Source organism: Solenopsis invicta, chromosome 6 (genome assembly GCF_016802725.1).
Source record: "Solenopsis invicta isolate M01_SB chromosome 6, UNIL_Sinv_3.0, whole genome shotgun sequence".
Taxonomy (NCBI): Eukaryota; Metazoa; Arthropoda; class Insecta; order Hymenoptera; family Formicidae; genus Solenopsis; species Solenopsis invicta.
In genome coordinates this window covers 21289932-21303087 of record NC_052669.1, presented here as the reverse complement: position 1 = coordinate 21303087, position 13156 = coordinate 21289932, and positions in this window count along the sequence as shown.

The following is a 13156-nucleotide window of genomic DNA, read 5'->3' as shown; positions in this document are numbered from 1 at the left end:
TACTTTCTTTCAACTAGCGGCGTCTAAATAACTCGAATAATTTTCGACCGATTGTTCACAGCCTTGAACAGTAAAATTAATAGCTTCAGTTAAGCGTAGAGATTTTATTTTAAATTGTTAGATTCGGAGAGCGCAATGTTTAAAAATGTCAAAAATATAGTAAAATTAAAAAAATTTTTTAAACTTCTGCCGTTTTGTAAAAAAAAATTATTCTAAAAAATTGCTTAGCTGAAACTACATTCATATAGTTTCGAAATCCTTAAGAGACTTTTATTCAAATGATTATAAATTGAATTCTCTACGATGCCAATGAATCATGTTTTTTAAACACGGAAAACTACAGAGATGTGCAACATTGCCATTTATGTTTTGAAATTAAAAAATTCTTAAAATGTCTTCAAGATCTGCTCAATTGATGTGTCAATTCATATCTTTTCTAAGGCTCAATTTTTTTTTCTTTTTTTTTTAATTGACAAATAGAGAAGCCTCTTTTAAAGTCGTTTATTACTCCCTTAAAAACAATTAAAGGTTTGATGTCAAGCTAAAACGTCTTTAATAAAACAATTATTTGAAATGTTACTTCGAAAGCTTGTGTTTTATTTTACATCAAACAATAAAATTAAAATAAAATTTTATAAATTTTATAACTAGCTTAGGTCTTTGTTCTTTCAATTGTATGTTATTAATTTTTTTATTTTAGAGCCGAAAAATTGATTGTTTTCGGTTTCCTTCGCTTCTACTTTCCTTCAATGGAAACAGCACCAAGGTAGAACCAAATTAAGGGCGGAGACTAGACCTAGGCGTCTGTCTGTACGTCGTTGCATCGTAAGTGCAACACCTTCGTGGGGTGGGAACGCCGGAGGGCGATGGCGCTTCACCGTCGAAAACGACGGTTGAAAGTCGTGTCGTCTTCTCGCGTGGGACCTTCAGGTAGACGTGAAACTTTTTAGCTCTCCGCAGCGCGCTCTTCGAGCTGCTCAGGGTGTGCACCTGCTATACACCTGTTGGCCGTTGGTCGCTACTCCTGCTGTCCGTACTCCTGCTGTCCGTCGCGAGCGAGTGCGGCCGCCGCGCGGGTACGTGTGCGGGAAACGTATCTCTTCGAGACCGTTAGAAAAAGAAGCAAATTGATGCGATCTCTTTAGGAGACGGTCGTAACAGGAAGTGGTAAAGGGCACGAGGAAAGGCGGTATATGCTAATAAAAATAAAAAAAAAAGAGGAAGCCGAACCTCGAGGGATAATCATCGGACGTTTGAAGTTATAGGCACTTTTAAGTATTTTATTCTACTTATATCAAAATCACCCTTTCCGAGCAGAGAGAAATTTTTCAGAAGGGGACTTTTTCTTCCTTTTAACCCTTTTTCTCCCCTCTGAAATCATTCTTTCGCGCGCGCAAGTTTCAATTGGTGAATTCTGAATAAATGCAGAATCAGGCCTTTGTGAAGAAACGTTTTGCCAAACGAGAATGTTATGCCGTCAGAGTCATTCAAAGGGACGACGCGGCAAAATTGTTTCTTTCAGCGGGCAAAAGCTTGGCAATCATACGCTATTAGCCTCCTCCACAGCCTGATCCAGCACGCGCTCAGGCAACGTCGGTTGCGAGAGGGCAATTTTCAAACGGGCCAATGGCCAACCTCGCGTCAGTAGCGCGGAGGCATTGAAGGCGAACGAAGAAAAGGGTGATCGAAGAAGCACGCGTTACCTACATATACTATGCGTCCATTGAAAGTCCTTAAATCCCGCGTCTTTCACAATTTTTAAAGACGACTCTTCACCGTTGCGTTCCCCCTATTGTAGAGAAGAATTCTTTCCAAGTTAAAAAAATCTAGAAAAGTGTTTCATCGTGGCGTGAAGGAATACATTAATATTGTTACGACGCAGGGAAAAGACCTTTTTCTGTAGCAATTACTAGTACTTATATCTCTTTTTGCATGGTTACGTGCCTCGCGCTTCAACAATGTGTCTCAGCGGATCAACGGAATGATCGCTAACGGCTCGCAATTTGCAGGAACGGGCCCGATCGCGCGCGCACACGCGCACCCGGGATCGTTTCCACCAAAGGCGAAAGACGAAAGACGAAAGACGAAAGACGAAAGACGGTTGAAGGGCAATTATCGTGCGAAGGGCTATCAGGTATTCCGTGGCGTGTGGAGGAGTACACGGGCGAAGGAGGACGCGGAGGAGCGACGGTGGCAAGGAGGCGAACGGCGTGGCGCGGCGGCGGCGACGGATGCGACGGCGGGGCAAGAAGGGAAACCGGGGAGCGTCTGATACACTTTTAATACGGGACCGAAGGAGCCCCCTGCACAGCAGGTGCACCGCAGGTGATTCTCCTCGTCCTTCTCCTGTACGCCGGTCCGGCCGCGCGGTCAGGCTTCCTCTCACGACTCCTCACGGCCGGGCCTGTGCACCCTGCGTACGCGATCTCCCACAGTGGTGGACTCCTCTTTTTTCCCCACGCGGTGGGGAACAGAAGGAGGGCTTTTTCGCCCGACCCGCGCGGCCTGAGACCTCGCCGGGAAGAAAGGATCGATCGGTAATGGCTGTGCCAAATGCGCCCGCCTGTGCCTAATGATTATCTAATCATTATCGACTCATCTCGCTCTCCAAATTTCCAATCGGAAACGCCGGTCCCTGTTTCATTTCGTGGAAATACAGACGCAAGTGAAGATAAGGAAGAAATACCGTAAAAATAACAGATTCAACGAAATTGAACGTTCTATCGAGATGTAATTTCATTGAAATCGATTGTGTATCGTAAATTTATCGTAAGTTTAATATTGGTTAAAATCTCTTTTACTTCTTCCTTCCTCTTCCTCTCTCTCTTCCCGCGCGCGGGTTTATTTCTATTCCATGGATTTTTTACTCTCACAAATCTACTCTTGGTCTTAAAAAGGTGCCGCTTATAGGCCGCTCGTAGTCGAGATACTCGTTGACCGCGTGGGAAAGAAATGGGGCGCCAACCCTTTTTTCGAGACGCCGCGCAAGACGCTGGGGGTGGAAACGTAACCGATACGCTCGACAGGACCCTGTTTGAATTTCATTAAGCGACCCAACGCCACGTCGGGATTCGTTCTACTTGACTGCCATGTCCGTCGAAGCAACTAGCGAAAGCCGCAAACTGGATTTCTTGCGTGCATTCCGCGAACGGTGACTTAAATGCCGGGAGTAAGAATAAACGCATATTAAAAATACGTGGAATAAGTAATCTCATATTAATTTGTAAAAAATATGTGCGCTATGCTCCGAGCTTATCGTTCTTATATCATCGTTAGGAATTTATGTCCTTACGGGTTAAAACTTTGTAACATAACACGCGCATTACGTCATCACTGACGTAATGGCTATTCTTATTCAGATATATTCTTCTAAATTTCATTCCAAAGAAAATAAAAAGTCTAAAGTAATATCTTTGAAATATCATCTTCCACTCAATGTTAATAACGCTCTTGCAATAAGAAATATCTAAAGGGAAAAAACAGTTTCGTTAAACATCTAAAAATTGAGCTGCATACAAGTTTGAAAATAATTTTTGTTAGACTATAAAATGATTATGTGGCATGCTCAAGCAGATTGCTAAGAATATTAAAATATTGCAGCGCATCACGAATCATACTTGGACAACTTTCCTAATTGGTTTGTTGAATCAACAAAATTATTTTCAAATCTGTATCTATAATTGAAAATTTTTAGCAAACTACTTTAACAAAATCTGTAGATACTTTATCGTGCATAAAGAGAGGTCATTACATAGAAAAAGAGTAGCAATTATTATCTTATATATACACGGAAAGAACAGTTGTGCGAAAGTATCTAAAACTTTACTTAACTTTGTGTTAAACCATCAAAATAATTATATAGGACGCTCCAGCTGGCTACTAAAAGGTCAAAACTTTTTGCAGCATTGCTCATCATGTTTGAACATTATAATTATTTTAATGATTTAACAAAATTATTTTCAAATGTGTATCTAGCTAAATTTTTCGATACTTTAGCAAAATCGTTCTTTCCGTGTAAGTAAAAATATAAAATCTGCTTCAGAAAATTTGATGAAATTTTAAACTTCAGTAAAATATTATACTTTTATTTCAATATTAAACTAGTCATCAAAAGAGCACCATGATTATTTTAATAATAGTACAAAAAATTGTAATTCCCACTATGTATTTTCTATCCGAAGTCTTTTTCCTTTCAATTCATGAAGACTGTCATTGAATAAAAATAAATATATTCTTCTTAATAAAAATGTATCATTGTGAATAAGTTATGTTCATTCAAGGTTATCAAATTCCTTAAACAAGATTTTATTTGCTTGCTTATCCGTATACAAAACATAATAGTGGATTTGATATTATAATAACCCGTGCTGCTAATTTAATCGCCGTCGATTCAAATCAATTCCGATTTAATGAAACCATTTCTAATGCCGTTCACGAACGTTTACCAACTGATTCTGAAGAGCCTACTTTGTGCCGCGGAATTAAGCAACGTTTATGCGCGCAAGCCGGTTCAGACACGATTCCCCTCTTATCGCCGATGGGCGCGCGTGTTACAAAGTAACTTGCGGCATGAAGAAAGTAACATGTATGTATTCCCAAGCGTATTATCTAAATTGCGCGAAACACGCACATTCGCGCGCGCCGAACGCTCATGGCGCCGCAGACGTGCAATCTCTCGCTTACGTCTTTGGCGCTCCCGATCGGCCTCTCGTCTCACCTGCTGAATAACGAATAAATTTTGTCAAAACACATTGACTCCGTCCGTTGACATTACCGTTGCGTAACGCGACGCAATTTACACCGTGCGCCCGATGCCCATGAAAAGAAAGAAAAGGAAAAAAAGAAAGAGCCGGAAAGGTACGCGCGGCGAGGCGCTAACACTCGCGAATTGACACTTATACTTTCTCCCGATAGCCATCTACTTGAAGCTAACGTTAAGCAGTGAAGCGTAAAGCAAACAGCGACAATGAGTAGAAAGTGCAAGCGAATATAATGCCAGTGGAGGATGAGGGCTCGCGGAGTGCACGGGTGATAATAAATTAACGATAGCCGAGTGGCCGATTGCGTTGTGTATATAACATGAAACCTCGTTATCTAGGGTATGCTGTAGAGCGATTAATTACGAGCAAGGCCGGCCATCTGACCATTGCACCGTCTCGCCTCGAAAATGGAAATATGCGTGTCACAAGTGCGCAAGCTGCAGCAACGCGCACTCGGGAGCAGCGAGCGGCCGGACCCCCATAAAAGATCGGCGCAGCTGGATTTTTTGGAAAAAATCCCGATGCGAGCGCGGGCATGCGGTTGCCCCGGGGAGACAGCCACGAAGAAGAAGAAGAAGAAGGAGAAGAAGAAGGAGAAGGAGAAAACACCGAAGTGCTGGCGGGATAAAGGCCGCGAAGACGGGGAGTAGAACGAAGCAAATGAGAAGACGAAGGAAAACGGCCTCGGTGAAGAACGAAGGTGAGGCACGAATGAAGAAAGAAGAAGAAGAAGAAAAAGGAAGGAAGGATAAGAGGTAGCAGAAGAAGGATAAGAAGATTCGAAGGAAGAGTCCGTCTGTGGCGATGGAGTCGAAGGAGGACAAGTGAGGTGGGCAAGGTGCTGCCAAGGTGGCGGTTAGGGCAGCTGATCTTCGAATAGCAGCAGGTGAATGTGAAGAAGTTCACGTGGATGAAGCGAGACGGGGAGAAGATGGCGGTTGTGGTAGCGGCCGCGGAGGAGGAAGAGGTGAAATCCACGCGTGCATAAAAGGTGTTTCGTTATTGTTACCAGGCGAGCGGCAGCCCCTTGGATTTATTAATCTTGTTCTGCTGGCAACATGGTCTCGTGCCCCGTCGCTGTACGACTGATAGACCAAAAAAGGATGGTGTGCCTCCCGCTCGACGCGATGAATTCCATCGCACGCATATGCTCGCATTTTAGAATGATTGACTTTAGATGTCATGCAGGAGAGAAAAAAAGAGAGAGAGAGAAAGAGAGAGAGAGAGAGAGAGATCTAATTATAATCAATCTCGTGAATCGATGTCTTCAGATTACTTGATTCAGATTATTTGATCATGATAGATGGATTTTTACTTATGTACCTAATAATTATAATCTTCGCTTAAAAGAAAAGAATGTAAACTGTTTCTAGGACGGATAATGTAAATGACCCCGTTGAGCGATGTTTGCTCATTTGCAAATCTTGATACGCGACAAGTGATATCTTTCGATAAATACTTTTGCAGCTGACGAAAAGTCATAGCAAAAATTTTAAGAAAGATTTTACATCTCCGAATTAAAGTATAAAATAATCATACTTGGATTTAAAAACGCGTCATGCTTGAAACGCATTGAACGTCCTGCAAATATTACATGTATATCTGGCGGCACCACTTGAATAAATTAAAACAAATTATCCGCACACTTCGGCCATCTAATTGATCTTTTCTCAACGACATTATTCAACGTCCGACCTAAAAAAAATTAAGGAGGAAAACTTGTACGGTGCGTCGCGACGTAGAAGTTTACGGTTAATTTCTCGCCAACAAAGTATCCCTGTCCGTTCATCATCGCGTGTGTATATACCCGATCGACGACATTCTTTCCCATATCGAATACTCCGTGGAGGGTACCGAGGATGAAGAAGCCACGCAGTGAGATCGGAAGACACAAACAAGCTCTCTCCGCTCCATGTACCCTCGTTGCGGTTGCGCGCACACGAAAACGCACGCATTTGCCTTCATTATGCCGGGCCGACGGCTTCTTGCCGAATCTTACAAGTCATGTCCTATAGAAAGAGAGACAAATTCGTAAAGAGAAAAAAAATATTCCAAGTGTTCTGTAGAAAGAGCAACAAATTGACAAAGAGAAAAAAGTATTTCGAACATTTAATACAATCTTTTGCTTCTACTTTTTGTGTATCGCTCAAACAAAGGAACGCAAGATATCAATTTGTTCCTCTATTGACAGAATGCTAATTAAAAATATTAAAAACTAAATTATTATTAATTATAATCTGAAAGATTGTTATTAATTATTAATGTATGTATAATATTAATTTATGATTTTATAATCTCTAAATTATTTTTTTTTTCTTTTTGTAGAATTCGGTTACATCGTTCGAAGATTTGCAGTGTTCATATTGCTTGTAAATATCGTTATTATGCAATTTAGCCGCGATCATTCGAGCACGTCAACAAGGACGAACTCACACGCACACCCCCGCGTCTACTTTGCGGGCAGAAAGCGAAGGGGGACCGTACAGCGTGTAGGACCGTTCGACTTCCTTGCGAAGGTCCGTTCCCATGTCCTCTCCTGGCTCTCGCTTTATGGGGCTTTCCGTTGTCGCCACTTCCCATGGACTTCCTAAACATTGACTTCCTTAAAGAAGGCGCAGGGAAGAGCAGATGGCCTATTAATTCGACGGCCGCGAAGGAACCACCGCCGCCACCATCACCACCACACCGTCATTACCACTACCGGCGCAGGCACCTTGCAACATGCATGACGAGGAGAAACCTCGCGAGACGCCCTTCCCTGCGCCTTCCCAGACGCAACGCACGCACTTGTCACGCCCGTTTTCAGCCGTTAAATTTGTCGAATTCCCCAATGACCTCGTGGTAACGAGCGGGAAAGCGGAGCTTTGCGTTCTCTCAGCATAAGGATGAAATTAATGTACATAAAATAATCAAAATCCAGTGGTTATTATAATACGTTGATTATCTGATTGTGAGAATGATACAGTGTCACACTCGCCTCTCTCTCTCTCTCTCTCTCTCTCTCTCTCCTCCCCCCCCTCTCTTTCTCGTACCGTCGTTCTTCTCTCTCTCTCTCTCCTCCCCCCCCTCTCTTTCTCGTACCGTCGTTCTTATCTCGACGTCTCCTGCAAGATCAACGTCATGCAATGCGCAACAAACTGTAACGATGTAAAAGACACGTAATGGAGGTCTTATCGGAGATAAGCAATTTGCATGCCGTTAATGACAGAATGTTCCGCCGGGGGGCAAAAATTTTGAGAGTGTCTCTTAACAATCCGATCGGCAACGGATAATTATTACTGAGTCATCCGATCTTTTTTTTCGAAAGTCAAAGTAAACGATAAGCTCGTCGAAGAATCGAGACTCTGTTTTATCACGTATCGGCCGGCCGATCGACAATAATAACAGATCTGACGGTGCACTTTGCACCGTGAGCCCCGTCTGTAGACGGAATACAACATTAATAATAAAACCGGCTGGCGCGACACTTTTCGACGAGAATGATAGCGCGAGTATCGCACGCGATAATCTAAATTAAAGCGATAAAGACGACTCTCTATTCGCTTAAAGGTGAAATATTAAAGATCTTATCGTGATAAGTATTCGCGGGCACAGATATTCATCTAACTATTATCAACCAAAATATGAAATCATCTTTAATCTCAATCAATTATATTAATGTTATACGATAAGTTGCATTATCAACTAAAGATTTTGGTATATTTCAAATTTAAAGGTCATATTATTATTAGTGACTTCCTCACATTATTCATCAAAATATAAAATCATCTCTAATTAATTATATCAATGTTACACGATAAGTTACATCACCAACTAAAGATTTTAGTATATTTTGAATTTAAAGGTCATATTATTGTTTAGCGATTTTCTCGCGTTAGTTTGTTCAGCAGCTGTAAGAAAAATTTCAGAAACTCGCAAGTAATTCCTGCGGAATTCACGTCAAATATGATACGAGGAGACATACGTGCACTTCGTATCGAACGGAGAAATCGACGGTGTCAGGCTCACTTATGCAAGGGGGTTTCATTCGATCGAATATTATGCAATTAATTTCCACACAAATCTATACGCAAATAAGTCTACGCAATAAGATGCGATAATGAGCGCTGAATTCCGCAACTTCTGCGACTTCCACTTGAGTCCACGCGTCCGTCTCTTTGACTACTTCTCGAATCGCTGCACTTCGAACTTCCTCTCATTCCTATATTATTCGCTGATTAATTTTATCAACGTATGTGTATGTACACGCGTAACTGATCACATATATTTTTAGCTGCAGTCGTTTTTAAAACAGCATAAAATATTATCTGCAAACAGAATAAAGTTGAGCGTTCGCGATCTGTGCTGTAAATTAAGTAAACTCAATATTTTAGAATATTAAATATTCGATTACGATAATCATCTTATAATATCAATAAGATACGATCCATATGCGGTTATACATTATATCATGGTTTATAGTTTACAACTACCAATAACTTTCCGTATTTCTTATCTTTTAAATACTTTATTTATGTGTGGTCATACCGGATTAACTAAGATAAGCAAATTAAGAAATTAATTTGTATTGACTTGTGTGCACCGATACCCGAGGTAAGGTCATTTATTTGAACTTTCCGAGAGTGTAACTTTGCAATCTACAGTATCAAAAATTAATAAAAATCTAAAGTAACAAAATCAAAAATTAAGTAAAATCTAAAGAAATCTTTCGATCAATTATTTTCATTGTTAAACGGGACAATGCGTGATAAACTTAACAACGTCGGGATTTCCGTCACGAGTGAAAAGACTCCTTTCGAAGTTGCGATCTAAGAACGAGATGAATCCGTGGAATGAAATAAGGCGGTAAAAAAGAAAAATGAAGATACAAGGGCTGTGGAAAGAGAATGACGAGGAGTGAACGGGGTAGGAGTTGTCCAGATAAACGTAGAGAAAGAAGAAAAGGGAAAGATAAAGGGGAGGGATGAACGCGATACGATCTACGGTGGCTCCTGTCTTCAGCGTGACTCGTAAGGGGCTCAGGTCTTCGGGATACCCTTTGATAATTGCCGACCGCGAGCAGACCGTATTTCAAAGTATACTCCCAGGTACTTCCAGGTATTGTTTTGACGTTCAATTACGTTCTCTCTCGGATTGTTAAAACCGGAGCCGTTTGCGCCTGTACGAAGCAGTGACGGTTTTACAAGGGATTTCAGCAAGTTGTAAAAGCCAACAAATAAACGAAACTTTCATAATCCTTTCTAAGAGGCGGAATGATCTTTTTTCAAGTAGTTTAAAGGATCTCTCTCGTGTGCGATTTGAAACTTGTTTAAAGGCAGAGAATTACTTGTATTTAACAAGATTAGCAACCTTAAAATAAAAACTTTCTAAATCACGATTTTTTTTTCTCAGCAAGAAATAAGATTGGAAGTAATGTCATTCATCACTCTTTTATGACAAATTGATAATATTATCTTTTCTTCAGTAAAAACTTCGACTTTAACGACTTTAACTCTTTAAATAAGCACGTGGGTGGTAAATAGTAATGGCATAACAATAAATGTAGACCTTATTTAATAAGTACATTATTCATGAAAAAGTTTATTTATTATAAAAAATAGATATATATATATATATTTTTTTTTGTCTATGAGTTAGAAAGTTGACTAATACTATATTATAATATGTTGTAATAAACCATGAAATATGTACTTTGCAGCAAATAATTGTTCTAATTATTTATATTTTAGTACATTTACTTTTACAGAATTTAAGTTAAACATATTTTTTAATACATTAATGTTATTATTTAAAAATGCATTCCAATAATCACTGTCAGTACCAAAAAGCTATAGAATATGTAATGTTAATACAATACATATAATGCAAATTATTCAATACCGGTAGTGACTATCGGAAGCAACCCAAGAGACAATAATATAAATTACTCAATACTATATATCGGAATATTTCTATACAGTCATACGATTAGCACGATCTATTAAATAGATAAGAATAATAGGAAACTAAGGTAATGATAAAATACCCAGACATTATGACGTCTTAAAGACTTAGATTAAAACATATTTTAGTCTTTAAGACCTCTTCAGGACATCATTTGTAATTTTAAGATATCATAAGTCGTCTTTCGAATGTCTTTTGGAGAGACAAAAGCGTGTTGTCTGGATAACAACTAAATCCGTGACAGAAAAAGGTAATAATCGTTACCACAACAAAGTAATGAAAACGTTAATAGTGTTACAACGGAGTTATTTCTCAACCCTTAATTACAATAAGATATTATTATACAACTGCTAACTATGCACCTGCGTTCCTCACTTTCTTAATCATTTTATTTCCCATGTAAGTTTAATTGTAAAAAAAAAATACAGATATATGTATTCTATTTTTCCAATTTTCAAAGCATTAATGTATCAAACAAAAGGAAGAAAAACCAAGACACTAATCTTTTAAATAGATTAGAATTTCGCAAATAAGCGCTTTTGATGCATTACTTAATTACTCGCTTTATATTGTTACGCAACGTAAACCAATTTTACGATATATACATTAACCTTTTTATATACATATAATTTATTAATTATTTCATTAAAATTTTTCTCTTTAATTTATTTTGTGGTCTGCGAGTTTAACATACAAAATTCTGTATTGCTTTCATTAATATTCTAACAAAAAACATTGAATAAGTAAAAATTAATCATTAGTACTTCTGAAATAACAATAACGATAATTTTAAAAAGAAATTTTACAAGTTCTATAAAATAATCAAGTTGCGATGATATCGCACATGAAGTAGACGACTAAGAAATCGTATTGAATTATCGTGACCTATGATACTGGAATCTCATGTTATCATTTTTTCCACCGACAGTGATAATCGCAAATTACTAAGTTAAAATAAATGAAGCTAGGTCGCGAATTATAAGTTTAGTTCACAAAAACAAACGTATTGTTAAAAAAAAAAAATTGGAATACCTTTTCGTTTAAAAAAAATACAAATATTTTTTTCTCTAAAGGTGCGATTTTACATACTACTAAAACAAGCAATCGGAGAGACAGATTTATCGCTCTTATTAAGCGACTAAAGTTTTATAGTATGAATATTTGCTTATTGCTTCTTGCCTTACTTCATGTCCAACAGTTTAATTGCCGCTGAAATAATTCTGCAATTAAAAGTCATCACGTGATCGTTATTGTCGCTTAAACGGCTTTAAATTATTTACGGAAACTCCTTCTCTCTGTCGTTAAGCATGACCTCGGAAAACTACGGTTCTTTTCAATCTCGTGCATCCACATGAAAGGGAAATATAAATCGGAAATCGCAGAGAGGATGGACGGAAGATGGGTGAAGGGGGAGTTATAGCCATTCTCTCTCTCGTACGAACTACAATGGTTGCATACGAGTGCATATGCGCTCGGTGCGCTTGGGTCCTCCTGCACTCCTCGCATTTTGTGCCAGCTCGGTGGAAAGAGCGTGAAAAAGAGCCTCGGGAAGAAAACTGGTTGGCGTCCTCACAATGGCGGGTGGGATTACGTAGGCGCCCTTGGGATCCCCTATTCAGGATCGGCTTCCTTGAATAGAATCTCGGAAAGGATAAGTGCCTGCCTGCGCGATCGTGCGTTGGCTATATGCGGCGCGTATTCACATTCTCTATATGTAAAAGCAACACGGATTACAGGAAGAGAGAGAGAGAGAGAGAGAGAGAGAAAACTTATCAAAAAAAAGGAAGAGAGAGAAAATAACGGCAATGCGAGGAGAAGAAAAGAACGTGAATCCCGTAATAACAGTCGAGTGTTTCCCTTTATTCGTATCATTTGCGCTTTGAACGATGTATTGATACCTGCGCATTCAGACGCGTTCGCATGCGAGATCGGTCCGCGCGGCGTCGTGCATTAGCGGCGAATTAACGACACGCAGATTAGAGGACCCGCGAGGGGTAACAATAATTACGTTAAAACGATCGGTCTTTACCTCGCATGGAAAACTTGGACGGACGGACAGCACGTATACGCACATACGTACATATTACATATACCCGTATTATTCGAGACACGTATGCACGCATCCACCTGTTGCCCCTCCTTACCTTCCATCGCATGCAGTAGAGGCCCACGCACATGCGTGCGCACGGCGCACACGCCTGCGTGTATACGTGGGACAGCCGTTTCCTGAAGGCACGACGAGTCCTAGCTCGAGAGGATGAACGAGGGGAGGAGACGGAAGGAGCGCAGAGAAGGACGGAGATGAGAGGTACACACTACGTATAAGAAGAAAGAAACGAGAGAACGAGAACCGAAAGGTGGTAGGATAAGACGGAGAAAGATGAGACGGACAAAAAGAAGATTGCAGAGGAGATAGATGGAGAGAAGAGTGAGGGAAGAGAGAGAGAGAGAGA